At 40.8% G+C, this 25,903-nt stretch overlaps 1 non-coding gene and 1 gene segment (V, D, J or C); both read left to right on the top strand.

Annotated features, from left to right (window-relative positions):
• LOC147270010 (Ig kappa chain V-III region MOPC 63-like) overlaps positions 1 to 25,903 on the top strand; it is a 495,635-nt gene that overhangs the window by 209,850 nt on the left and 259,882 nt on the right.
• On the top strand, positions 11,466 to 11,539 carry trnan-guu (transfer RNA asparagine (anticodon GUU)). The gene has a single exon. It is a non-coding gene; the product is annotated as a tRNA-Asn (tRNA).

The following is a 25,903-nucleotide window of genomic DNA, read 5'->3' as shown; positions in this document are numbered from 1 at the left end:
CAGTGTCTCTCACACCTTCCAGCCCTAAATGAAGAGGGCAGGGTTTCTGCCACATTTAGTTGAGGGTCATGGTAGCTGACAAGCCCTGGGCTCAGGACAATACATCCACGGCTCGTCTTCGCAGTAAGTGGAAGGATACCAGAGAGAATTCATGCGTGGGAGGAGATCAACTTGGAAAACCCCGACTCTCAATTCTGACGACATCACTGTCGCATCATTTTGAGATCATTAGCAATTCTTCTTACATCACTGTCGCATTATTTTTAGTTTCATAGCAACTCTTACTACATTACTGTGTCATTATTTTAAGGTTTTTAGCAACTCTTCATAAATTACTGTCAGCATCACTTTGAGTTTATTAGCAACTATCACTACATTACTGTCAGCATCATTCTTGAATTCATTAGCAATTCTTCCGGCATCACTGTAGCATAATTTTGAGATCATTAGCAAGTCTTACTACATCACTGTCACATCATGTTGATATCATTAGCAATTCTTACGACATCACCGTAGTATTATTTTGAGGTTCGTAGCAACTCTTACTACATGACTGTCAGCATCACTTTGAGTTCATTAACAATTCTTCCGACATCACTGTAGCATTATTTTGAGGTTATTAGCAACTCTGACTACATTACTCTCCACATCATTTTTAGGTTACTCGCAACTCTAACCAGGTGACTGTCAGCATCACTTTGAGGTTATTCGAAACTTTCACTACATCACTGTCGCATCATTTTGAGATCATTAGCAATTCTTCTGACATCACTGTCGCATTATTTTGAGGTTCGTAGCAACTCTTACTGCATGACTGTCAGCATCACTTTGAGGTTATTCGAAACTTTCACTACATTACAGTTAGCATCATTTTGAGTTCCTTAGCAGTTCTTACGACATCACTGTCGCATTATTTTGAGGTTCGTAGCAACTCTAACTACATGACTGTCAGCATCACTTTGAGGTAGTTCGAAACACTTACGACATTACTGTAAGCATCACTGAGTTTATTAGCAACTATCGCTACATTACTGTTGGCATTATTTTGAGTTCATTAGCAATTCTTACTACATGACCGTCACATCATTTTGATATCATTAGCAATTCTTACAACATCACTGTAGCATCATTTTGAGATCATTAGCAATTCTTCCGACATCGCTGTCGCATTATTTTGAGTTTTGTAGCAACTCTTACTATATGACTGTCAGCATCACTTTGAGGCCATTCGAAACTTTCATTCCATAACAGTTAGCATCATTTTGAGTTCATTAGCAATTCTTGCTACATCACTGTCGCATCATTTTGAGACCATTAGCAATTCTTCCAACATCACTGTCGCATTATTTTGAGGTTCGAAGCAACTCTGACTACATGACTGTCAGCATCACTTTGAGGTAGTTCGAAACACTTACTACATTACTGTTAGCATCATTTTGAGTTTATTAGCAATTCTTATGACAACAGTGTAGCATCATTTTAACGTTAGTTTCAACTCTTCCTACATTACCGTCAGCATCATTTTTAGTTTTTTAGCATCTCTTACTACATCACTGTAGCATCATTTTGAGTTCATTAGCAACTCTTCCGACGTCACTGTCGCATTATTTTGAGTTTAGTAGCAACTCTTACTACATGACTGTCAGCGTCATTTTGAGGGAGTTTGAAACTCTTACTACATTATTGTAAGTATCACTGAGTTTATTAGCAACTATCACTACGTTACTGTTAGCATCATTTTGAGTTCTTTAGAAATTCTTCTGAAATCACTGTCGCATTATTTTGAGGTTATTAGCAACTCTTAATACATTACTGTCCGCATCACTTTGAGGTTATTCGAAACTTTCACTACATTACTGTTAGCATCATTTTGAATTTATTAGCAGCTCTTACTAGATTACCGTCGCATCATTTTGAGATCATGAGCAATTCTTCCGACATCACAGTCGCATTATTTTGTGGTTTTTAGCAACTCTTACTACATGACTGTAAGCATCACTGAGTTTATTAGCAACTATCAATACATTACTGTTTGCATCGTTTTGAGTTTATTAGCAATTCTTACGACATCACTGTCGCATCATTTTAGATCATTAGCAATTCTTCTGAAATCACTGTCGCATTACTTTGAGGTTCGAAGCAACTCTTACTACATTACTGTCAGCATCACTTTGAGGTTAATCGAAACTCTAACCACATGACTGTCAGCATCACTTAGTTTATTAGCAACTATCACTACATTACTGTTAGCATCATTTTGAGTTCATTAGCAATGTGGGGCTTTGATTGGGAATTGTAAGAAAAATCCCTGAATGAACAACACAAACACAGACTGTGTCTGAAATTCCACACCTGCACCCGAAACCAGTGTGGAATCAATTGTATCCACTATCCATACTGATTCTGGAGAAATTTCTTTGTGTGTTTTGATGGACGCGAGCCAAGCAGAAATTTCCCACAATGCAATAGGGCGGCGTTTGGTCAGTGTTGAGCAGGCGTCAGTCTGACAATGATGTCATATTATTGTGTCATCACTTGACCAGACCCAAAAGTAGGCTCAGGTATCAGGTTCTTCTCAATGCTAATGTCTGCTAGCTTAGTCTGCTACTTTGATGGCTCTGCCTGCTCAAAGGTCCAGACCCCTGGATGTGGTGGTTCCTACCTGAATGTAGATTCTGTCAGCTCATGTTGTTAAATCAACTCACCAGGAACACCAGTAGATTTCAATGGACTGACAATGAGTCTCATTGAATGGGTGTCTTGTCCAATGAGAAACAATCAGTCTCAGGTTGAAGCTCATCAATGAGGTCTTGTGGATCAGTGGCTTGCATGAATGAATGAGTTGGAAGACTTCTTGGAAATTAAAGAGGATTTAATACAATTAAGAAAACACTTAAGACAGAGTGATAATTCCAGCAGAGTAATTAAGGCCCATATTGAGTAGCAGGTATGAATTAGCCTGGATTTATCTGAGCTTCAAGTAGACGGCTAAGAGGCAGGTGGAAAGGTGTGTAGGATGAACGATGGTGACCTCCAACCAAATGAAGAGGACTGAGTGGAGGCTGACCAGCTCTACGGAGTCAGGCGGAGTTTGGCAGCGAGACAGGAGTCCAGGCCTGAATCGGTGAAAACCAACGTAACCGGCTTACGTTCTCAGCTGGATTCTCCCATCGATGTACGACGCCTCTCCAACGAACTGGTGGGAGGACGGCCTCCAAAGCCTCCACCTCGTCGACCGTGGCTCTCGCTGAGATTCGCTCGATGAAGAAGGGAAGCGCGTTGATTGGCTACCCTCTGGTCTCAGGCTGCTGGCTGCCTGGACTAAGCTGCTCTTCTCCAACACAAAGGTGGCTTCTCTCTCTTCAAGGCTCACAGGAGGTCAAGAGTGTAGCGACCGTGAGCCGAGATCGATGATGAATTACAAAAATAGAAAATCAAAAAATAAATTAGAGGAATAGAAAAGGGGGGGGGGCGGACCAGCTGCTCTAGGAGCTCACACACAAAGGGCAGAAACAAGAAGCACTGAAGAGAGCGCCAGCAGTGGATGGTGCCACCACTGTTACAGTAAACTGGTCCGCCTCAGAGCAGTGACCTTTGACCTGTGAGGGGTTGTTGGCCAATCAGCACACTTTGCTGTCTTCAGTCCTTCTCAGATATCAACAAATGAAGCTGGTTGAACAGACAGCAATCATCATCACTCAGAGACATCACCTGGAGAGGAAGACTGCTCCGAGTTCTGACAATGACAGTGAAGAGGCAAGGAGAGCTGGACAACCACAGACAGTGAAACATTCGGAACATCATGTTGATGCACGTGTGTGTGTGTGTGTGTGTGTGTGTGTGTGTGTCAGAATCGGAATCAGAATCTTTTATTTTCGTTGTAGGGGGGGGGGTACAGTGACAATAGTTAGAGCGCTCTTCCAGAGCCACCGTGCACCACAGAATGCAGATACAAAGAAAAGATAGAAAAGATAAAAGCAAGATAAAAGACACTGTTAGAACAGAAAGATCCATCAACCCACCAACCAGAGGTGTGTCTGGTACAGATGTGGAATTATTGGCTCACACAATGTTGAGGACACTGGAAGAAGACAAACAAAAAAGGCTGGTGTGATCCAGACCTTCATCAAAAATGGTCCTGGAGAACTGTTCAATGTGTCAGGACTTCTGTCCATTGTCTTCTGCTTATCCTGTTCAGGGTCATGAGGGGGTGGAGCCTATCCCAGCAGCTTTTGGGCGACAGGCCGTGTTCACCCTGGACAGGTCACCAGTCCATCACAGGGCCAACACATCCACAGACAAACATTCCAAGCCAGACTCAGGAGGATCTCTCCACCCTACAGACTGTAAAGGAACCATCAAAGATGGCAGTTGGAGTTCTGTGGATATGTGCTGGATTCCTCGTCCTCACGGACCAGAAGTCTGTCTGAAATACTGCACTGATTGATGATCTTTTCATGAATCTGGAAAAGCTTCTAAAATGAAAGGAAAACAATCCTATCTTCTTCATGCCTCAAGCCAAATCAAACCAAGAGTTCTTTTATCATATTTTTTTAACCGGACGTCTGCTTTGACTGGTTGGTTGTTGAAAGAGAGCAGGACAGGACAGACAGCAGAAGACAAATATAGAGAAGGAAAGACAAAAGACAGAGAGAAAGGAGGGAGAGAATGACAAAAAGATGGGAACAAGATGAGGGTGAAAGACAAGCAGAGAGAAAGACAGAGGGACAGGGGGATGGAAGACAGACACACAACCAACAACAGCAGCAGCAATAATAGTAAACTAGCTGCCAATGATAACATCTCCTGGTCGCTGAAGCAATCAACTTCATAATAGGAGGATTGAAGAGCCAGGAAATAAAATATTAGCACAATACTGATGTGAATGTTCGTGCAATACTGAGAACACTGATATGTAGACGACTAGTAGGGGCGGCACGGTGGTGCAAGAAGACAAACAAAAAAGGCTGGTGTGATTCAGACATCCATCAAAAATGGTCCTGGAGAACTGTTCAATGTGTCAGGACTTCAGAAGCTCCAATCCTCTCTAAGGTCCAGTGAGAGTGGAAGAGATTATAAATGAGAGAAGCAGGGCCCTCACTCAGAACTGAACCAGCTCAGTTGGGAGAGCCTTAGACTGAAGATCTAAAGGTCCCTGGTCCGATCCCAGCTTTCAGCAGAGGAGCAGCATTGACTTTACTTTCCAGTGGAGGAACTGCAGACATGAAGGAAACTAACATCTTGTCCTGTGCATTCTTGTGACATTCAGGACATTTTTGGAGCCTCTTGATGGATTTTGCCACAGAGAATCAGAGTCAATCAAAAGCATGGTGGACTTCAACATGGAGGACTGAACAAGTCAAGAAAGCATCAGTTTGACCTTCACAGGTGTTTCTGTTCCTGTCTCAATGCTGTAGAAAGAGCCTGAGGAGCTCAGACGGTAGAGCATCAGACTTTTAATCTGAGGGTCCAGGGTTCAAGTCCTTGTTCAGGTGCTGTGGAGGTTCCAGTGTTTGACAACATGGTACTGGATGAAGTTTAGTGTTGAACAAACTGTCATCATCAAAAGTAGAAGTGTTCTTGTCTTGCCACTGTGAGACTGTTGCTAGGAAAGTGACCACTAATAATTTCATGTGGCATGCAATTAACAAAAGACCTACATTGATGGTCGAGGGGGGCTGGAGCCTATCCCAGCATCTACGGGCCAGAGGCGGGGTTCACCCTGGACAGGTCACCAGTCCATCACAGGGTCAACATACAGAGACGAACAACCATTCACACTCACATTCATACCTACGGTCAATTTAGAGTGTCCAATCAGCCTCGTCCCCAATTACATGTCTTTGGACAGTGGGAAGGAGCCGGAGCACCAGAGAGAACCCACGCATTCATGGGGAGAACATGCAGGCTCTACACAGAAAGATTCCCCACCCGAGCCTGGACTCAAACCAGAACCTTCTTGCTGTGAGGCCACAGTGCTCACCACTGCACCATCATGCTACCATGCTCTCTTCTACTTTCCTCAATTGTGTTTCTTTCATGTCCTCCTGAGATCAAAGACAGAATTCTAGCTACTGTCAAAGCCCTGATGACATCATCAGGAATTCTGACTTTGATCTGGAGACTCTTGCTTTAATCTGAATTTGACCTGACTAATGTTTAAGTTTAGGTTGCATGATACCGACCACCTCATTTCTCCTGATGGACTGGTGACCTGCCCAGGGTGAACCCTGCCTCTTGAACAACGTCACCTGGGATCGCCCCCCCCCATGACCCCATACCCCCTTCCCTCATGTGACTCTTTCATGCGGGCCTCTCAAAACAAAAACATGGCGGCCGCTCCTGTCATTTTCGGAGGAAAGTGCCTTCTTCCAAGATAATTTTGATTCAATAAAGCATTCTGATGACATTTCTAGAGAGAAATATGCATTTTGTCATCATCTTCGCTCAGTTCTTGTGTTTAATCTTTGGTTTGTTCGTTATTACGATGAATCTTTCACCTCTCGGAAGAGAGTCGTGACAGTGTCACATTTCTACTGTTGCTATGTTGGTTGCTAAGGATGCCATTACGGACGAGTGTCATTTCAAGATAGGTTTGATTTTTAAAAAGCATTTTAAGGACATTTCTGGCGAGAAATATAAATTTTATTTCCATAATATTCGCTGTTCAATAAAGAATAATATGAAATGGATTTTAGTGCCCCAGGAATTACAAACATCTGCTTCCGTGGAAGTCGCCCCCGTTCTTCTGTGAGAAAATCCGGTAGTTGTCGCTCACTCCGAGGAAAAAAAACAAATATTTTTAATACTTCATCTTTTGATTAATAAGACAATCTACAAATTCATTTAATTTCTGCATGTTTATTCTACCTACGAAGTCCATTTGTCACCATTATAGATCGACCAATCAGCATTAAGAATATAAACAATGACTCAAACTAATGGCGGTCTGCTGACGTCACATCCGTCACAGAGGCTCACTCCTGCACTCAGAGGTGGCCTTTTAGTTCCATCACTTCACGCTGTATTTACAGATTTATTATTGAGGGGAACAAACCACTCTGATGTCTGGGTTCATCAAGGATATCATTAAAGAAATCCTAACTATCTGGCCAGTTAAATTGATCCTAACTGTTCTTCAGATGTTGTGCTGGTAATGTCATGTAGTTTCTTTTCCAATGTAACTTTGTCGTTCTGATGTGTGTATTTTTACTGCTCCAACAAAGCTGTTCCTCTTCTGGGGAAATCAATCATTCAGGCAATCAATAACTGAGTGTCTCTGATGCTGTACTGTAGTATTGCAGTACAACAACACTCTGATCCTTCCTTTTCAAATGTTTTTATTGTGTTTCTCTCATCAGGTGTTCAAAATGATGACAATAAAAATCAATAATTGATATTCAGCTTTGTTTCAACAGTAATAATTGATCAGAAATGAGGCCTGATGGCTGCAATAGCAGCTTTGTGCTGTTCAGTGACTCCTGCTATAAAAAGGAGTCAAGGCGGTCTTAAAGATGTGAAAATGTTCCAAAGATCCTTCTTCATGTTGGTCCTGAACAAGATTGGTGTCAGGCCTTTTTTCAAAGGAGCTCCAAAAGGCTCACTTAACCCTTTGAGGCCTGGCTGAGACATGAGGCCTGTTGACCTTTGACCCTGTTGCTCTTTTGCTCTCATTGGCCTCTCCAGTGGGTACAGACCTGAAACTTTATGAAATCCTAATCTGGTGGAATAATTCTAGAACCCCCTCCCAAACAGGAAGTGGCTTCAGGAAGGAGGTGGGGCTTCAAAATTTTAAATATTGGTTTCTGGCAGAGGTGTGAACTCCTCCCAGAAAGCTCATCTCATTTGGAGCAACTTTGACCAGTTATGATGCTTCATTGATAGACTTTACTGGACTTTGCCACGCCCTTTACGGACAGCAGAAAGGACTTAGGGGGGTCAAACCAGCACAGATGCGATCCTTCAAGAACAGAACAACACACTCAAATTTCAACTTCCTAGGTTCAAAGAGAAAAAACTATCCCTTTGTGAAACTGGGCAAAATCAGGGTCTGGGACTTCTGCACTCCGAGAGCCTTTTGGAGCAGAATTGAGGATCAAATCTGGGTTCTGGTGTTTGTACTTGGGCTACATCCACCAAACTTTACACACATAGTGTGATGCCCCAGAGTAGCATGTGCTGGGAATTTCAGCCATCTAGGTGCTAAGGGGCCCAAGCACGGTCCGGGGGCATCCACTAACCCTCAGGGGCTCCTCAAAGTCTGGCCCCTCTTCCCTGGTTTCATTTGAGCTGAAGCCACCAAAAGTCACACCAATGGTTGATGTCAGTGAGAGGACTGATTCTGACATTTTCAGCCATCCAGAAGTTACAGAGCTGAAACACAAGACCCCAAAGCCCCTTCCATGTTTGTTGCCAGAGATATCGTAGTCATGACTGTGCACCTCCTTTATGAAGAAAAACAAAACAACTACTGCTTTGGGGCTTGTGTTCAGGGTTATTATATTATATTATTATATTATATTATGTGTGTAAAGTTTGGTGGATGGAGCCGGATGGGCCGGTGTGAGCAGGCATTTCAAAATATATATTTCTGGTAAAAACGCAGAAACAGCGGTTAGTTTGTTTTTGTGTTAAAATGAGAAACACACCCATCCAGTTGTAGTACCACCACTCAGCGGCCGCCTTGCAGTCAGAAGCCATGAGAAAGGAGGAGCCGAAAAAGAGACACTCACGAGAAGAAAAGCAGACGAATTTCCAAAACTCGACGCGTTCTTTCCAGGGCTGGACTGGGAAGAAGAGACGTCAGGTGTTGGAACGTGTAGTGGAAGAAGAAGGTCTCTGAGTAGTGAAAGAGTATCACTCTTTTAACATGGTTACTGTCTTCCATGTAGAATACTGCACTTTATTTTAATTTTTGAAACTTCAAAATGTGCGCATACATCCTCTGGTATGGCGTGTGCTTACACATATCGTGTAAATAACCATGGAGGGCTGCCAGGGATGAAAAATGCCAGGGCCATTTTTTGGTCCCAGTCCAGCCCTGCTTCTTAACCTGCTCACGGTGTCCTGTCAGCTGTCTTCCCTCAAGGAGGTGGCCAGTCTTGCTCTGGAGCAGTTTCAAAAATAGGCCTCAGCACACTGCCTCTGTGCCATGCCTCTCTCATGCTCCTCTACTCTTTGGTGCACATGCCTCCAGTCTGTCAGGCCTCTAATGAAGACACTTGGATCACTGGGCTTGCTAAAAGCAGGGCAAACAAAACAAAACAAAGCATGACGTTGACCACAATAAGTCAGCCATTTCCACGTCGTGTCGTCCGTTCTAACGAAGAGCCTCTGGACGACAGGGTTTATGGAATCTTGTTGAGGATGAAACTTTAAAAAATCAGTCCTCTGTGTGGAAGAAGGGCGACTAAAATAGTCTCCAACTGTCTGATCTGACTCCTCCACTTCCATTGCAACAGCATGGCTTGACTAAGAGAAAGAGAGAGAGCTGAGAGATTTCATTGGACGAGCCCAATGTCCTTCCAGGAAATCAACCAATGGGCCGCGTTTCGCGTCTCCGATACCGTTACTGTCGATTAAAAACTATACACTTTTGAAAAAAAAATTATGACAGTTATGGGCCGGCCCAAAGATGTGCATCGGCCAGGTGGCCAGTCCAGCCCTGGGTTCACCCTTGATGGGTCACCAGTCCATCCCAGGACCAACACACACAGACAGACAACCATTCACACTCACAGTCATTTAGAGTGTCCAGGTAACCACTACCCTCTTGATGTCTTTGGACTGTGGGAGGAAGCTGGAGTACCAGAGAGAACCCACACAGAGACAGGGAGAACCTGCAGGAGGGGTGGAGATCGATGAGTCCTGGAGACGTTCAATAATGTCCACAACTTTGGCACCAGGAAGACAGCAGGTGATGGCACCTGGGAGTTCAACAGACCTGATGATTGAACCACCAATCACAAGGATTTCAGCCTCCATTGTAAACAGAGAGTTTAGATGAGAGAGAACCTGCTGTCAGCCTCACCAGTCAGGGCAGTGGCAGAGGCAGCAGAGTTGAATGAAGCAGGACCACCTGGCAGGTCTCAGCTGGAGGTGATGACATCACTGGCCTCAGTCCTCACCAGTGCTCTGCCTAGCAACAGGGACGATGGGGAGAAACCAGTAGAAGCGCTCTGAGAGTTGGAGACAGCAGGAGAGAGACCACGACAGTGTCACCCATGGGAAACTGTTGGATCCACTCAGGACAGGCTGGACAGACACAGATCAAAGACAGAATTGATGATGATGTCATCAGGAGGCTTTGATAGTGTTTTTATTTGTACCTAGAATTCTGTCTTTGATGTCAGGAGGACATGAAAGAAACCCAATTGAGGAAAGTAGAGGGGAACATTCAGCTTCATTAGAAACACTTGAACTGTTGAACAGTAGAATTTGTTTGAAACAGTTTACAACACAGTGACAGGATTGAAGAGGGAAGGTTTTTGTGTTTTCAGTTTAATTCTAACTTAAAACTGGGCATGAACATTTTTAGTCGTTCATATTCTAACATACAGAGGAAGTCATGACATTCCCTTTTTTTTAACCTGTCCTGTTCAGGAAATGGAAATGGAAATTTAGCTGCTATGTTGAATCAGAAAAACCTTTTGAAGTCTACTTTTGCTTCAGTCAGAAAGTGGACTGTTGTTAACTCTCACAATGGTTGGTGATTGTGGAGGAAGGAAGAATCCTTATGAACCTCTTTTTAACAGACACACATTTCTAAAGATGAAGGTTCATTTTATTTTGTTCTTTTAGCAGAGGATGGTTTCGATCCATCGACCTCTGGGTTCTGGGCCCAGCACGCTTCCTCTGCACCACTCTGCTCTACCACTGATGGTGCCAGGAGGCCTAAAAACACAAAACACCAATTCAATCCAGGACCTTGGAGCCTAAACTGAAACTCCATCACCCGGTGGCTCTGCTGGGGCTCCCACAGGTGAGTGAGGCTGAGCTCCAGTCTGCTCTGAGGAGGCAGCAGACATCTGCACCACTCAGAGGTTTGGTTGGTGTCTTTGACAAAATCCCAACAAACTAAAATCCTGTTGAAGCAGGAAGTTCTAGTTGAACTCTCATCCACGTCACATGACCAAGAAAACCTCCTCTTTCATTCAGACCAGAACAGACAAACATAGAAACATTGTTTCAGCTTCTGATCAAACAATAACATGTTCTTGTTTGTTTGTCATGTTCTATTAATCAGACTGATGATCTCTGGATGTTCTAGGAGGGGGGTCTGTTTCTGATGAAGCCTGTTTGGTCTGGGGGGGTTAAGATGGTGGGGCTGTTTCAGTTCTAGTGCTGAAGGCTTTCACCATGACAGTCAGACTCTCCTCTGTCCTTCATGGTCCCTCAAATGTGCAGTGTGGACCTCACACACTGAATTTAGCCTGAAAACTCTTCATGAAAAGCAGTGACTCAGAGTCTCTGTGGCGCAATCGGTCAGCGCGCTCGGCTGTTAACCGAGAGGCTGGTGGTTCGAGCCCACCCAGGGACGATGAACAGGCTCTACTGGTGCTTAGGAGTCGCTGTGTTAATGATCTGAATGTGGACGGACAGATTGACCCTCCACAGCAGACTCATGTGACAGATCTCTGGATGAGACGCTTCAGTGTTAAATTTAGTTGTCGTGTGTCATGCAGTGTTGAGGAGGCCTGCTGGCTGTGGGTAAAGTGGGGGCTCAGAGTTTGTGGAGTCGGCTCTGGAATGAAGGGGGTCACTGTTTGGTTCTCAGATGCTCCAGCTCAGGTTAGCGAGGTGGTGGAGAAACCAGTGAGAGCTCTGCCAGCTGGAGCCTCTTGGGTCCTGGGAGGCTTCACTCCTGGAGGTGGAAATGATGAGGAGTTTTAAAATCTGCTCCTCTTTCACGCTGACTTGTTTTCTTGGGTTCCCTCTTTTATTCATGTGTGATTTTAGTCTCAGCTCTCTAAACCTGAATGGAGCCAGAACCCATTTTAAAAGAGCTGCTCTTTTAAACTCCTGGAGATCAAGAGGATCCTGCCATGTTTGTCCAGGAGACCCACAGCACAACAGTCAGTGAATGGGGATGCAGGCAGGCTTTTAATGGGGGTCATTTGAAGTCCCAAGTCCAGTTGGAGCAGAGGGTGGAGTTTGATTCTCCAGGAGTTTTTGTTGTTGTTTTTTTCACCAGTTTCTTTTGATTTGGAGGAAATCATTCCAGGTGTTTGAAAGAAGGTGAGAGCAACTTTGGAAAATGTTCAACTGGTGTTTTTAAATGTCTTTGCACCAACAAATGGTGGACAGGACAGCTTTTGAGACATTTTAATGCCACCGTTTAACAGTGAATCTGCTGGTTTCCTGTTTTTAGGAGCTGATGGGAGCTGCACAGAGAAGCTCTTTGAGACAGGAACCATTCAGAGCTCCATCCTGCTTCTTCCAGCAGGATCCACAGATCCACCAACACACCAGCTGTTTGATGAGTGGAGGCTTTTGACCAGGATTCCTAGACAGCACAGCTGGACTCACGCAACAGCTAACTTGTTAGCACCGACTAGACAGGAGCGCTTCTATGGTTTTACTCAGTGGTTCAATATTTTTAAGAGATGTCCCATTCAGCCTGTGGGTTTGAGTGATCACTCTTCAGTCTCCTGTTCTGTTTTATTAAAATATTCATTTAAAAGCTCCTGAGAGGGAGAGAGGGAGAGGGAGGGAGAGAGAGAGAGGGAGAGAGAGAGATAGAGGGAGGGAGAGAGAGAGGGAGAGAGAGAGAGGGCGGGAGGGAGGGAGAGAGAGAGGGAGAGAGAGAGAGAGAGAGAGAGAGAGAGAGGATCAAACTGATCTCAAACTTGACTTCAAAATTCTGATTATAATCATTTTTACTCCTTGATAGATTCATCACTGCAGTGTCATAGAGGGTCCATTACTATTGCAGTATATTAAAGAATATAAGAACGAGGTTACCATCCATGTAAATATAGTATTTCATGTATTGCAGTATATTTTCAAAGATATAACACTTTAATTTTTTTTAATAAGAGAGGCTTTAATGTCTGTCTTTGATGTCTAAACTCTGACTCTGATGTCATTGGTGGTGACTGAATTCTACCCCCTGACAGACTGGGAAGGCTCCTATTGGTGATGTCATCATAAATACATGAAGGTCTTGTTTCAATGTTTTAACATTAAAGCTCATCTTGGTAAAACAATCAAGTTACCTGAACTAAGTTCTTGAAAAAAATGACTGTCACTGACTTAAATAAATCAAATCTACTTCAAAGTTCCTTCTGTTGTCATAAGTCGGCCATTTTAAGTGTACTTGTAGTTCCAGAACATTCCAAGAGGAGATGATATGAATCATGTTGTTAGATGAACTCTGTTCCTCTGCTTTGATGTTGGTGGACTGAGGGGAGTTTGCCTGAACCTGCTTGGACCTGCTGGCTCCTGCTCAGTCCCTCACTCAGCCTCACTCAGCCTCAGCAGCACGGCTCCACTGAGGACTGATTCAGGTTCCTTGCAACCAAATAGGAGGAGAGCTGAACCTTCTTGCTGGGAGGCCACAGTGCTGACCACTGCACTATTGTGTCCCCTGAAAATGCCACCACCTTGTTGGGCTTTTCTGTAACAGCAAGCACACATGAACATAGCAGCTTCTTCACAGGGCTGGTGGCGCAATGGATAACGCGTCTGACTACGGATCAGAAGATTCTCGGTTCAACTCCTGGCCAGCTCGCTTTGAACTTTATACTGAGAAGATGAAGTGAGAACCACTGATCAAAGTCAGTGAAGTCCTCCCAGGTTCCCTCCTTGTCTGCTGGAAACATGAACACATGAATGATCCTGCTACCTCTCATGTTAAGCTGCACTTGACAGTGACAGCAGGAGAACAAAAATCCCAGTGTGTCATCAACATTTCCTGTCAAATCAATGATAGAAGCTGTTGAATTTCTGGATCAGAACAAGGAGAAACCCACCCCTAGCAGCCAGAAAAGCAATCTGCATCTGACAGCGTATACCAGTGAGGCCTGCACGGATCTCTACATAGGGGAAACCAAACAGCCCCTCAACAAGCGCATGGCCCAACATAGAAGAGCCAACTCTGGAGGACAGGACTCAGCGGTTTTCCTCCACCTCAAGGAGGAAAGCCACTCCTTCCAGGACGACCATGTCCAAATACTCGACAGAGAGGACAGATGGTTTGAAAGAGGAGTTAAAGAAGCCATCCACGTCAGGATAGAGAAACCATCTTTGAACAGAGGAGGTGGACTGCGACATTTCCTTTCACCTATTTACAACCAAGTCCTTTCAAAACTTCCCCAAAGAGCTCAGCTGAAAGACCCATGTGGAACGGCTGATGCCAGCACGGCCCATTAGCATCTGAGTGGTCGGTGAAACTCCCTAATGACCACCCCTGAAACTCCCTGACACCTCACAACGACTGTCGTTTGGGGAGGCCAGGTGAGTCTCGGGAGGGTCGTTTCCACCACAATAGCACTGACCACTACCACATAGGTTTATAAGCTGGAGCTTCCACACTCTCCACTAGAACTGATGAAGCCTCTCGGATGAGAGGTGAAACGTCTTCAAGATAACTTACGTCCAGTTGACCAGATTTTACTTCGCTTCGATCTACGATGACCTGGATGAATGAGAAACTACACATACATTACTGTCAGCATCACTTTGAGTTTATTAGCAACTATCACTACATTACTGTTAGCATCATTTTGAGTTTATTAGCAATTCTTACGACATCACTGTAGCATTAAATTGAGTTCATTAGCAACTCTTACTAAATGACTGCCAGCATCACTGTGAGGTTGTTCGAAACACTTACTACATTACTGTAAGCATCACTGAGTTGATTCGCAACTATCACTACATTACTGTTAGCATCATCTTGAGTTCATTAGCAATTCTTCCGACATCACTGTCCCATCAGTTTGAGATCATTACCAATTCTTCTGACATCACTGTCGCATTATTTTGAGGTTCAAAGCAACTCTTACTACATTACTGTAAGCATCACTGAGTTAATTAGCAACTATCACTACATTACTGTTAGCATCATTTTGAGTTCATTAGCAATTCTTCCGACATCACTGTAGCAATATTTTGAGGTTCGTAGCAACTTTTACTACATTACTGTCGCATTATTTTGAGGTTCGTAGCAACTCTTACTACATTACTGTTGCATTATTTAAAGGTTCGTAGCAACTCTTACTACATGACTGTCAGCATCACTTTGAGGTTATTCGAAAGTTTCACTCCATTACTGTTAGCATCATTTTGAGTTCATTAGCAATTCTTACTACATCACTGTCGCATCATTTTGAGATCATTAGCAATTCTTCTGACATCACTGTCACATTATTTTGAGGTTCGTAGCAACTCTTACTACATTACTGTAAGCATCACTGAGTTAATTAGCAACTATCACTACATTACTGTTAGCATTTTTTTGAGTTCATTAGCAATTCTTACGACATCACTGTCCCATCAGTTTGAGATCATTACCAATTCTTCTGACATCACTGTCGCATTATTTTGAGGTTCGAAGCAACTTTTACTACTTTACTGTTGCATTATTTTGAGGTTCATAGCAACTCCTACTACATGACTGTCAGCATCACTGAGTTTATTAGAAACTATCACTACAATACTGTTAGCATCATTTTGAGGTTAGAAGCAACTGTCACTACATGAGTGTCAGCATCACTTTGAGGTTGTTCGAAACTCTTACTACGAATCTAACAGTAATGGAGTGAAACTTTCGAATAACCTCAAAGTGATGCTGACAGTCATGTACTAAGAGTTGCTACAAACCTCAAAATAATGAGACAGTAATGTAGTACAAGTTGCTTCGAACCTCAAAATATTGCGACAGTGATGTCGGAAGAATTGCTAATGAACTCAAGATGATGCTAACAGTAATGTAGTGATAGTTGCTAATCAACTCAGTGATGCTTACAGTAATGTAGTAAGTGTTTTGAATAACCTCAAAGTGATGCTGACAGTCATGTAGTAAGAGTTGCTACGAACCTCAAAATAATGCGACAGTAATGTAGTAAAAGTTGCTACGAACCTCAAAATATTGCGACAGTGATGTCGGAAGAATTGCTAATGAACTCAAAATGATGCTAACAGTAATGTAGTGATAGTTGCTAATCAAGTCAGTGATGCTTACAGTAATGTAGTAAGTGTTCCGAATAACCTCAAAGTGATGCTGACAGTCATGTAGTAAGAGTTGCTACGAACCTTAAAATAATGCGACAGTAATGTAGTAAAAGTTGCTCCGAACCTCAAAATATTGCGACAGTGATGTCGGAAGAATTGCTAATGAACTCAAAATGAGGCTAACAGTAATGTAGTGATAGTTACGAATCAACTCGGTGATGCTTAATGTAATGTAGTAAGTGTTTCAAATAACCTCAAGTGATGGTGACAGTCATGTAGTAAGAGTTTCTACGAACCTCAAAATAATGCGACAGTGATGTCAGAAGAATTGCTAAAGATCTCAAAATGATGCGACAGTGATGTCGTGAGAATTGCTCATAAACTCAAATAATGCAAACACTAATGTAGTGATAGTTGCTAATAAACTCAAAGTGATGCTGAAAGTAATGTAGTAAGAGTTGCTACGAACCTCAAAATAATGTGACAGTGATGTCAGAAGAATTGCTAATGATCTCAAAATGATTCGAAAGTGATTTAGTAAGAATTGCTAATGAACTCAAAATGATGCTAACAGTAATGGAGTGAACGTTTCGAATAACCTCAAAGTGATGCTGACAGTCATGTTGTAAGAGTTGCTACGAACCTCAAAATAATGCGACAGTAATGTAGTAAAAGATGCTACGAACCTCAAAATATTGCGACAGTGATGTCGGAAGAATTGCTAATGAACTCAAAATGATGCTAACAGTAATGTAGTGAAAGTTGCTAATCAAGTCAGTGATGCTTACAGTAATGTAGTAAGTGTTCCGAATAACCTCAAAGTGATGCTGAAAGTCATGTAGTAAGAGTTGCTACGAACCTTAAAATAATGCGACAGTAATGTAGTAAAAGTTGCTACGAACCTCAAAATATTGCGACAGTGATGTCGGAAGAATTGCTAATGAACTCAAAATGAGGCTAACAGTAATGTAGTGATAGTTACTAATCAACTCGGTGATGCTTAATGTAATGTAGTAAGTGTTTCAAATAACCTCAAAGTGATGGTGACAGTCATGGAGTAAGAGTTTCTACGAACCTCAAAATAATGCGACAGTGATGTCAGAAGAATTGCTAAAGATCTCAAAATGATGCGACAGTGATTTAGTAAGAATTGCTCATGAACTCAAAATGATGCTAATAGTAATGGAGTGAACGTTTCGAATAACCTCAAAGTGATGCTGACAGTCTTGTACTAAGAGTTGCTATGAACCTCAAAATAATGCGACAGTGATGTCGGAAGAATTGCTAATGATCTCAAAATGATGCGACAGTAATGGAGTAAAAGATGCTAAGAACCTCAAAATATTGCGACAGTGATGTCGGAAGAATTGCTAATGAACTCAAGATAATGCTCACAGTAATGTAGTGATAGTTGCTAAGAAACTCAGTGATGCTTACAGTAATGTAGTAAGAGTTTCGAACAACCTCAAAGTGATGCTGACAGTCATTTAGTAAGAGTTGCTCATGAACTCAATTTAATGCTACAGTGATGTCGTGAGAATTGCTCAACAACTCAAAATGATGCTAACAGTAATGTAGTGATAGTTGCTAATAAACTCAAAGTGATGCTGAAAGTCATGTAGTAAAAGTTGCTACGAACCTCAAAATATTGCGACAGTGATGTCGGAGGAATTGCGAATGAACTCAAAATGATGCTAACAGTAATGTAGTGATAGTTGCTAATAAACTCAAAGTGATGCTGACAGTCATGTAGTAAGAGTTGCTACGAACCTCAAAATATTGCGACAGTGATGTCGGAAGAATTGCTAATGATCTCAAAATGATGCGACAGTGATGTAGTAAGAATTGCTAATGAACTCAAAATGATGCTAAAAGTAATGGAGTGAAACTTTCGAATAACCTCAAAGTGATGCTGACAGTCATGTAGTAAGTGTTGCTACGAACCTCAAAATTGCAACAGTAATGTAGTAAAGGTTGCTACGAACCTCAAAATATTGCGACAGTGATGTCGGAAGAATTGCTAATGAACTCAAAATGATGCTACAGTGATGTCGTGAGACTTGCTCAACAACTCAAAATGATGCTAACAGTAATGTAGTGATAGTTGCTAATAAACTCAAAGTGATGCTGAAAGTCATGTAGTAAAAGTTGTTACGAACCTCAAAATATTGCGACAGTGATGTCGGAGGAATTGCGAATGAACTCAAAATGATGCTAACAGTAATGTAGTGATAGTTGCTAATAAACTCAAAGTGATGCTGACAGTCATGTAGTAAGAGTTGCTACGAACCTCAAAATATTGCGACAGTGATGTCGGAAGAATTGCTAATGATCTCAAAATGATGCGACAGTGATGTAGTAAGAATTGCTAATGAACTCAAAATGATGCTAAAAGTAATGGAGTGAAACTTTCGAATAACCTCAAAGTGATGCTGACAGTCATGTAGTAAGTGTTGCTACGAACCTCAAAATTGCAACAGTAATGTAGTAAAGGTTGCTACGAACCTCAAAATATTGCGACAGTGATGTCGGAAGAATTGCTAATGAACTCAAAATGATGCTACAGTGATGTCGTGAGACTTGCTCATAAACTCAAATAATGCAAACACTAATGTAGTGATAGTTCTAATAAACTCAAAGTGATGCTGACAGTAATGTAGTAAGAGTTGCTATGAACCTTAAAATAATGCAACAATAATGTAGTAAGAGTTGCTACGAACCTCAAAATAATGTGACAGTGATGTCAGAAGAATTGCTAATGATCTCAAAATGATTCGAAAGTGATTTAGTAAGAATTGCTGATAAACTCAAAATGATGCTAACAGTAATGGAGTGAACGTTTCGAATAACCTCAAAGTGATGCTGACAGTCATGTACTAAGAGTTGCTACAAACCTCAAAATAATGCGACAGTAATGGAGTAAAAGATGCTACGAACCTCAAAATATTGCGACAGTGATGTCGGAAGAATTGCTAATGAACTCAAGATGATGCTAACAGTAATGTAGTGATAGTTGCTAAGAAACTAAGTGATGCTTCCAGTAATTTAGTGATACTTGCTAATAAAATCAACGTGATGCTGACAGTAATGTAGTAAGAGTTGCTACGAACCTTAAAATAATGCGACAGTAATGTAGTAAAAGTTGCTACGAAACTCAAAATATTGCGACAGTGATGTCGGAAGAATTACTAATGAACTCAAAATGATGCTAACAGTAATGTAGTGATAGTTGCTAATCAACTCAGTGATGCTTACAGTAATGTAGTAAGTGTTTCGAATAACCTCAAAGTGATGCTGACAGTCATGTAGTAAGAGTTGCTAAGAACCTCAAAATGATGCGACAGTGATTTAGTAAGAATTGCTCATGAACTCAAAATGATGCTAACAGTAATGGAGTGAACGTTTCGAATAACCTCAAAGTGATGCTGACAGTCTTGTACTAAGAGTTGCTATGAACCTCAAAATAATGCGACAGTGATGTCGGAAGAATTGCTAATGATCTCAAAATGATGCGACAGTGATGTAGTAAGAATTGCTAATGAACTCAAAATGATGCTACAGTGATGTCGTGAGAATCGCTCATGAACTCAAATAATGCAAACACTAATGTAGTGATAGTTGCTAATAAATTCAAAGTGATGCTGACAGTAATGCAGTAAGAGTTGCTACTAACCTTAAAATAATGCAACAATAATGTAGTAAGAGTTGCTACGAACCTCAAAATAATGTGACAGTGATGTCAGAAGAATTGCTAATGATCTCAAAATGATTCGAAAGTGATTTAGTAAGAATTGCTAATGAACTCAAAATGATGCTAACAGTAATGGAGTGAACGTTTCGAATAACCTCAAAGTGATGCTGACAGTCATGTACTAAGAGTTGCTACGAACCTCAAAATAATGCGACAGTGATGTCGGAAGAATTGCTAATGAACTCAAGATGATGCTAACAGTAATGTAGTGATAGTTGCTAAGAAACTCAGTGATGCTTACAGTAATGTAGTAAAAGTTTCGAACAACCTCAAAGTGATGCTGACAGTCATTTAGTAAGAGTTGCTAATGAACTCAATTTAATGCTACAGTGATGTCGTGAGAATTGCTCAACAACTCAAAATGATGCTAACAGTAATGTAGTGATAGTTGCTAATAAACTCAAAGTGATGCTGAAAGTCATGTAGTAAAAGTTGCTACGAACCTCAAAATATTGCGACAGTGATGTCGGAAGAATTGCTAATGAACTCAAAATGATGCTAACAGTAATGTAGTGATAGTTGCTAATCAACTCAGTGATGCTTACAGTAATGTAGTAAGTGTTTCGAATAACCTCAAAGTGATGCTGACAGTCATGTAGTAAGAGTTGCTACGAACCTCAAAATATTGCGACAGTGATGTCGGAAGAATTGCTAATGATCTCAAAATGATGCGACAGTGATGTAGTAAGAATTGCTAATGAACTCAAAATGATGCTAAAAGTAATGGAGTGAAACTTTCGAATAACCTCAAAGTGATGCTGACAGTCATGTAGTAAGTGTTGCTACGAACCTCAAAATTGCAACAGTAATGTAGTAAAGGTTGCTACGAACCTCAAAATATTGCGACAGTGATGTCGGAGGAATTGCGAATGAACTCAAAATGATGCTAACAGTAATGTAGTGATAGTTGCTAATAAACTCAAAGTGATGCTGACAGTCATGTAGTAAGAGTTGCTACGAACCTCAAAATATTGCGACAGTGATGTCGGAAGAATTGCTAATGATCTCAAAATGATGCGACAGTGATGTAGTAAGAATTGCTAATGAACTCAAAATGATGCTAAAAGTAATGGAGTGAAACTTTCGAATAACCTCAAAGTGATGCTGACAGTCATGTAGTAAGTGTTGCTACGAACCTCAAAATTGCAACAGTAATGTAGTAAAGGTTGCTACGAACCTCAAAATATTGCGACAGTGATGTCGGAAGAATTGCTAATGAACTCAAAATGATGCTACAGTGATGTCGTGAGACTTGCTCAACAACTCAAAATGATGCTAACAGTAATGTAGTGATAGTTGCTAATAAACTCAAAGTGATGCTGAAAGTCATGTAGTAAAAGTTGCTACGAACCTCAAAATATTGCGACAGTGATGTCGGAGGAATTGTGAATGAACTCAAAATGATGCTAACAGTAATGTAGTGATAGTTGCTAATAAACTCAAAGTGATGCTGACAGTCATGTAGTAAGAGTTGCTACGAACCTCAAAATATTGCGACAGTGATGTCGGAAGAATTGCTAATGATCTCAAAATGATGCGACAGTGATGTAGTAAGAATTGCTAATGAACTCAAAATGATGCTAAAAGTAATGGAGTGAAACTTTCGAATAACCTCAAAGTGATGCTGACAGTCATGTAGTAAGTGTTGCTACGAACCTCAAAATTGCAACAGTAATGTAGTAAAGGTTGCTACGAACCTCAAAATATTGCGACAGTGATGTCGGAAGAATTGCTAATGAACTCAAAATGATGCTACAGTGATGTCGTGAGACTTGCTCATTAACTCAAATAATGCAAACACTAATGTAGTGATAGTTCTAATAAACTCAAAGTGATGCTGACAGTAATGTAGTAAGAGTTGCTATGAACCTTAAAATAATGCAACAATAATGTAGTAAGAGTTGCTACGAACCTCAAAATAATGTGACAGTGATGTCAGAAGAATTGCTAATGATCTCAAAATGATTCGAAAGTGATTTAGTAAGAATTGCTGATAAACTCAAAATGATGCTAACAGTAATGGAGTGAACGTTTCGAATAACCTCAAAGTGATGCTGACAGTCATGTACTAAGAGTTGCTACAAACCTCAAAATAATGCGACAGTAATGGAGTAAAAGATGCTACGAACCTCAAAATATTGCGACAGTGATGTCGGAAGAATTGCTAATGAACTCAAGATGATGCTAACAGTAATGTAGTGATAGTTGCTAAGAAACTAAGTGATGCTTCCAGTAATTTAGTGATACTTGCTAATAAAATCAACGTGATGCTGACAGTAATGTAGTAAGAGTTGCTACGAACCTTAAAATAATGCGACAGTAATGTAGTAAAAGTTGCTACGAAACTCAAAATATTGCGACAGTGATGTCGGAAGAATTACTAATGAACTCAAAATGATGCTAACAGTAATGTAGTGATAGTTGCTAATCAACTCAGTGATGCTTACAGTAATGTAGTAAGTGTTTCGAATAACCTCAAAGTGATGCTGACAGTCATGTAGTAAGAGTTGCTAAGAACCTCAAAATGATGCGACAGTGATTTAGTAAGAATTGCTCATGAACTCAAAATGATGCTAACAGTAATGGAGTGAACGTTTCGAATAACCTCAAAGTGATGCTGACAGTCTTGTACTAAGAGTTGCTATGAACCTCAAAATAATGCGACAGTGATGTCGGAAGAATTGCTAATGATCTCAAAATGATGCGACAGTGATGTAGTAAGAATTGCTAATGAACTCAAAATGATGCTACAGTGATGTCGTGAGAATCGCTCATAAACTCAAATAATGCAAACACTAATGTAGTGATAGTTGCTAATAAATTCAAAGTGATGCTGACAGTAATGCAGTAAGAGTTGCTACTAACCTTAAAATAATGCAACAATAATGTAGTAAGAGTTGCTACGAACCTCAAAATAATGTGACAGTGATGTCAGAAGAATTGCTAATGATCTCAAAATGATTCGAAAGTGATTTAGTAAGAATTGCTAATGAACTCAAAATGATGCTAACAGTAATGGAGTGAACGTTTCGAATAACCTCAAAGTGATGCTGACAGTCATGTACTAAGAGTTGCTACGAACCTCAAAATAATGCGACAGTGATGTCGGAAGAATTGCTAATGAACTCAAGATGATGCTAACAGTAATGTAGTGATAGTTGCTAAGAAACTCAGTGATGCTTACAGTAATGTAGTAAGAGTTTCGAACAACCTCAAAGTGATGCTGACAGTCATTTAGTAAGAGTTGCTAATGAACTCAATTTAATGCTACAGTGATGTCGTGAGAATTGCTCAACAACTCAAAATGATGCTAACAGTAATGTAGTGATAGTTGCTAATAAACTCAAAGTGATGCTGAAAGTCATGTAGTAAAAGTTGCTACGAACCTCAAAATATTGCGACAGTGATGTCGGAAGAATTGCTAATGAACTCAAAATGATGCTAACAGTAATGTAGTGATAGTTGCTAATCAACTCAGTGATGCTTACAGTAATGTAGTAAGTGTTTCGAATAACCTCAAAGTGATGCTGACAGTCATGTAGTAAGAGTTGCTACGAACCTCAAAATAATGCGACAGTGATGTCAGAAGAATTGCTAAAGATCTCAAAATGATGCGACAGTGATTTAGTAAGAATTGCTCATGAACTCAAAATGATGCTAACAGTAATGGAGTGAACGTTTCGAATAACCTCAAAGTGATGCTGACAGTCTTGCACTAAGAGTTGCTATGAACCTCAAAATAATGCGACAGTGATGTCGGAAGAATTGCTAATGATCTCAAAATGATGCGACAGTAATGGAGTAAAAGATGCTACGAACCTCAAAATATTGCGACAGTGATGTCGGAAGAATTGCTAATGAACTCAAGATGATGCTAACAGTAATGTAGTGATAGTTGCTAAGAAACTCAGTGATGCTTACAGTAATGTAGTAAGAGTTTCGAACAACCTCAAAGTGATGCTGACAGTCATTTAGTAAGAGTTACTTATGAACTCAATTTAATGCTACAGTGATGTCGTGAGAATTGCTCAACAACTCAAAATGATGCTAACAGTAATGTAGTGATAGTTGCTAATAAACTCAAAGTGATGCTGAAAGTCATGTAGTAAAAGTTGCTTCGAACCTCAAAATATTGCGACAGTGATGTCGGAGGAATTGCGAATGAAATCAAAATGATGCTAACAGTAATGTAGTGATAGTTGCTAATAAACTCAAAGTGATGCTGACAGTCATGTAGTAAGAGTTGCTACGAACCTCAAAATATTGCGACAGTGATGTCGGAAGAATTGCTAATGATCTCAAAATGATGCGACAGTGATGTAGTAAGAATTGCTAATGAACTCAAAATGATGCTAACAGTAATGGAGTGAAACTTTCGAATAACCTCAAAGTGATGCTGACAGTCATGTAGTAAGTGTTGCTACGAACCTCAAAATTGCAACAGTAATGTAGTAAAGGTTGCTACGAACCTCAAAATATTGCGACAGTGATGTCGGAAGAATTGCTAATGAACTCAAAATGATGCTAACAGTAATGTAGTAAGAGTTTCGAACACCCTCAAAGTGATGCTGACAGTCATTTAGTAAGAGTTGCTAATGAACTATATTCAATGCTACAGTGATGTCGTGAGAATTGCTCATAAACTCAAAATGATGCTAACAGTAATGTAGTGATAGTTGCTAAAAAACTCAATGTGATGCTGACAGTAATGTAGTAAGAGTTGCTACGAACCTCAAAATAATGTGACAGTGATGTCAGAAGAATTGCTAATGATCTCAAAATGATGTGACAGTGATTTAGTAAGAATTGCTAATGAACTCAAAATGATGCTAAAAGTAATGGAGTGAAACTTTCGAATAACCTCAAAGTGATGCTTACAGTCATGTAGTAAGTGTTGCTACGAACCTCAAAATAATGCGACAGTAATGTAGTAAAAGTTGCTACGAACCTCAAAATATTGCGACAGTGATGTCGGAAGAATTGCTAATGAACTCAAAATGATGCTAACAGTAATGTAGTGATAGTTGCTAATCAACTCAGTGTTGCTTACAGTAATGTAGTAAGTGTTTCGAATAACCTCAAAGTGATGCTGACAGTCATGTACTAAGAGTTGCTACGAACCTCAAAATAATGCGACAGTAATGTAGTAAAAGTTGCTACGAACCTCAAAATATTGCGACAGTGATGTCGGAAGAATTGCTCATGAACTTAAAATGATGCGAAAGTAATGTAGTGGTAGTTGCTAATCAAGTCAGTGATGCTTACAGTAATGTAGTAAGTGTTTCGACTAACCTCAAAGTGATGGTGACAGTCATGTAGGAAGATTTGCTACGAACCTCAAAATAATGCAACAGTAATGTAGTAAGAGTTGCTACAAACCTCAAAATAATGCGAAAGTAATGTAGTAAAACTTGCTACGAACCTCAAAATATTGCGACAGTGATGTCGGAAGAATTGCTAATGAACTCAAGATGATGCTAACAGTAATGTAGTGGTAGTTGCTAATCAAGTCAGTGAAGCTTACAGTAATGTAGTATGTGTTTCGAATAACCTCAAAGTGATGGTGACAGTCATGTAGGAAGAGTTGCTACGAACCTCAAAATAATGTGACAGTAATGTAGTAAGAGTTGCTACGAACCTCAAAATAATGCGACAGTGATGTCAGAAGAATTGCTAATGAACTCAAAATGATGCTAACAGTAATGTAGTGGTAGTTGCTCATCAAGACAGTGATGCTTACAGTAATGTAGTCAGTGTTTCGAATAACCTCAAAGTGATGGTGACAGTCATGTAGGAAGAGTTGCTACGAACCTCAAAATAATGTGACAGTGATGTCAGAAGAATTGCTAATGATCTCAAAATGATGCGACAGTGATTTCGTAAGAATTGCTAATGAACTCAAAATGATGCTAACAGTAATGGAGTGAACGTTTCGAATAACCTCAAAGTGATGCTGACAGTCATGTACTAAGAGTT

This window comes from Aulostomus chinensis, chromosome 1, assembly GCF_037954235.1.
Source record: "Aulostomus chinensis isolate RoL2024-O1b breed Wild chromosome 1, RoL_Achi_v1.0, whole genome shotgun sequence".
Lineage (NCBI taxonomy): Eukaryota > Metazoa > Chordata > Actinopteri > Syngnathiformes > Aulostomidae > Aulostomus > Aulostomus chinensis.
The sequence above is the reverse complement of the archived record's forward strand: the minus strand, read 5'-3'. Positions and strand labels throughout refer to the sequence as shown.